Below are 3,580 nucleotides of genomic sequence, written 5' to 3'. Positions count from 1 at the left end.
CTGATCCTGTTGTGCCTGAGTTTAGGTCCAGAAGTCTGAGATTGTTGCCTCTCATAGGTCGAGGGGCCTACCACCATTTTCTGAGGTTTCGGGGGTATTAACAAAATATGTCAAAAAATACTTTTTGGAAAACTAGGGTAACTGGTTAGGATACCCTATGAAAACTGAAGCAATGAGGTTGTGCTCCTCTGGTGGTACATGGGTGCAAGTTATCCAAACCAAGGGCAGAAATCTCAATATCCTTGTACTCCGTGTGGTTTTGGGATTCTCTTCTGGGCCTCCAGTGAAGAGTTCCTAGGTCTGTGAATGGCTCCGGCAGTAGTGGATTTGGGGTTAAGGATAATCCCACTCCTTGGTAAGTGGATGGGCAGTGGTCCATGCCTCTACAGTGGATGACAGGACATCGAAGGCGCCAACTGGCAGACGAGACCCAGGCAGAGGTGACTCACTCTATTTTCTACAGTGGACACTGATGAAATACCAGCCAAAAGACCGAGATTAGATTGCTTTATTCACCAGGTGAAAAACAGTCTCTACAATGCTGCCAGCTTATTTGGATTCCCATTCCAGCTGACCACAAAGCCCATGGTAACTTCTGCTTGTAATAGAACACGGAATGTGGTTCCTTCAGGAAAGGTATTTTCGAACTCTTCATCTTCTGAACTGACAGGTTCTGGATCCTGGAACAACATGCTGAAACTGGGTAATAAATCTCCTAATGGAATAAGTGCCTATCCAAAGATCAGAGTGACAGTTACTCGAGATCAGCCATGCAGAGTCCTGTCTTCCTTTGGTTTTACTTTGAGCTGAGAAGCCTGTAATAGAAGACCAGGTGGCCGTCACCATAGCGAAGGCAATCTGGAGAGTTCCTTAATGTGGAAGCCGCAGGAACAGGTTGTGACAGAGATGATTTCTGAAGAGGGTGGCAAGGGTCTGAGGTGTCCCCATTGTACTGTGGACGAGGGTGTTCAAAAAGAGGAAAGAGAGAAATGCCGAAGGTTATTAGAGTGACTTGAAGGTGGTCATGGAAACTCTGTTCCACCTGTAACTTCAACTCACTATAGTTCTCAAAGAGGTCAGATGGACACATTAAAGACCAAAGGCTGGGGGCAAGAACAAAGTCATGGAGTCAAAACAACTCAGTTTGTTCCAAAACAATATAGAGTTGTTGAAACAAGGGGACCTCTATGTTCAGTGAGGAGTGAAAAGAGGTGTCCAAAGGAGAAAATTTCTGACACAGAGAAGACAGTTGGAATCACACTTGAAAATGAAGGTAGGAGGGGACTCCAGCTGGAGCCTGAGCTATCTGAAGAAGTGTCAGCCTGACTCCGCCTGGGCAGGGGAAACAATGGCTGACTCAGGAGGAAGATGTCAATACTTGAGACAAAAGAAAAAAATTGCTCAAGCAAAGAGAGGGATAAAAGGACAGATGATTTTCTTGAACTTACAGAGGACATGGAAAAGGAAATCAGTAATGCTCTAGGCCATGGCCCACAGGATGAGATCCTAAGTAGCGCTTTCAAATTACAAATCACTCCAGGAGACATCCAGACCTTGAAGAACTATCACTGGCTCAATGATGAAGTCATTAATTTTTACATGAATCTCCTGGTGGAAAGAAATAAAAAACAAGGATATCTAGCACTTTATGCATTCAGTACTTTCTTCTATCCAAAGTTAAAGTCTGGGGGTTACCAAGCAGTGAAAAGATGGACCAAAGGGGTCAGTCTCTTTGAACAGGAACTTATTCTGGTGCCTATTCATCGGAAGGTACCTTGGAGCCTGGTAGTGACAGACCTAAGAAAAATGTGTCTTAAATATCTGGATTCTATGGGACAAAAGGGCCACAGGATCTGTGAGATTCTCCTTCAGTATTTACAGGATGAAAGTAAGACCAAAAGAAATATTGACCTGAGTGTTTTAGAGTGGACCCACTACCGCATGAAGGCACATGAGATTCCTCAACAGTTGAATGGGAGTGATTACTTATAAATATGCAGATTATATCTCTAGGGACAAACCCATCACATTTACTCAGCACCAGATGCCTCTGTTCCAGAAGAAGATGGTGTGGGAAATCCTTCATCAGCAGTTGCTGTGAGAATGACCTGCCGCAGTCCCTCCAGCTGCTGGTGGTTCTTTCATGATGGACGCTTCCCTATACCTCATGCATTGTGGGTTAAAAAGTCCCTGCATCACCTCTGTTCTCTCACAGGTACTGAGCTGTCAGAAGTGCATGAAGGCCCCTCTCTGCACCCTAGTCCTGACTTGGTGTGCGGAGGGCTGCTTGCAACCCTGTTTATAAGGCCATGCCTGCTCAGAGCCCTGGACTCTCAACCCACACAAGAACAAACGCTAATTAATACTCTTTTTTTAAGATTTTTTTTCCCTATGAATGTGGGAAATGAAGGATTTATTCTATGATCTGTTTCTTCTGTGTGTTTGTTCACGTGTATTCATTCTCTCACTCATTTGCAAACAATGGTCAGTGGCTATTTTCTGCTGCTCTTTTAAAGTTAACTCTAAATTACTCATTTGAACTATTTATTTCTGAAAGGAATGTTAAGCTGCCACTCCCTGCTGAAGATCAGGAGGGAAAGCAGTGGGGAGGGGAAGGGTTAATTAACTTCTCTAGCCGGAGCCATAACTGCAGACTTGAAGCAGGAGGTCTTTTTTCTTTTGAGGCTTGAAAATGCCAGGCGAAGTGCTGTGGTGTAGGGCTCTGGCTGCCTTTCAGAGGAAGTTCCACACTACAGCATTGGCACGGTGTCGTGGAAAAGTGGAACTGTGGCCAAGGAACTCTGGCTATCCAAGTGTCTTCAGAAGAGTGTCATGGTCATCCTAAAGAGACTTCCCTTTCTGGAAATGAGGTGACTTGGCTACTCTTGAAACTGGATTTAAAGTCACTGTAAACCCTAAATCTTCATTTTCATCCCAGATCTGGTTGAGTATAAACCTCACATATGTAAGTGCTGGACTGAGCTGTTTATTTCAAAAGATACTATTCAATTTAAAGCTATTTTTCCTCAAAGTTTTTTTCTATATATAAAGCCAAAATTAAGTTTGGTACTCATTAGGATTTACATCTCCCCATTCCACTGCCGCTGAAATCTGTGCGAGAAAAGTTAGTACTTGGCTCTGAGGTTGCCAGTTATACAGTAATCTATTTTGCAAATGAAAGTTTGTATTTAACTGTTTTGTTCATTAAAAACCTTACAGTGGTTGTGCATATTTAATTTCAGAAAGTTTAGAGTTGGTCAGAACTTATTTTGCAAGATCTAGTGCCTAGTGTTGCTTTTCTGATGTCATAAAAGGTGGTCTGGAAAAAAAAAAGCCAAAAAATAAGATAAGTCATGGGCTTCCCTGGTGGTGCAGTGGTTGAGAGTCTGCCTGCCAGTGCAGGGGACACGGGTTCGAGCCCTGGTCTGGGAGGATCCCACATGCCGCAGAGCAGCTGGGCCCGTGAGCCACAACTACTGAGCCTGCGCGTCTGGAGCCTGTGCTCCGCAACAAGAGAGGCCGCGATAGTGAGAGGCCCGCGCACCGCGATGAAGAGTGGCCCCCGCTTGCCGCAACTAGA

At 44.5% G+C, this 3,580-nt stretch overlaps 1 pseudogene; it reads left to right on the top strand.

The window, feature by feature from the left end:
• Positions 1–363: 363 nt before the first annotated feature.
• LOC132375965 (sentrin-specific protease 2-like) lies at positions 364–2,118 on the top strand (annotated as a pseudogene).
• The last annotated feature ends 1,462 nt before the right edge of the window (positions 2,119–3,580 follow it).

The sequence above is a fragment of the Balaenoptera ricei genome, chromosome 12 (assembly GCF_028023285.1).
Source record: "Balaenoptera ricei isolate mBalRic1 chromosome 12, mBalRic1.hap2, whole genome shotgun sequence".
Classification (NCBI taxonomy): domain Eukaryota; kingdom Metazoa; phylum Chordata; class Mammalia; order Artiodactyla; family Balaenopteridae; genus Balaenoptera; species Balaenoptera ricei.
Note: the sequence above shows the minus strand (reverse complement) of the source record. Positions and strands in the feature narration are given on the sequence as shown.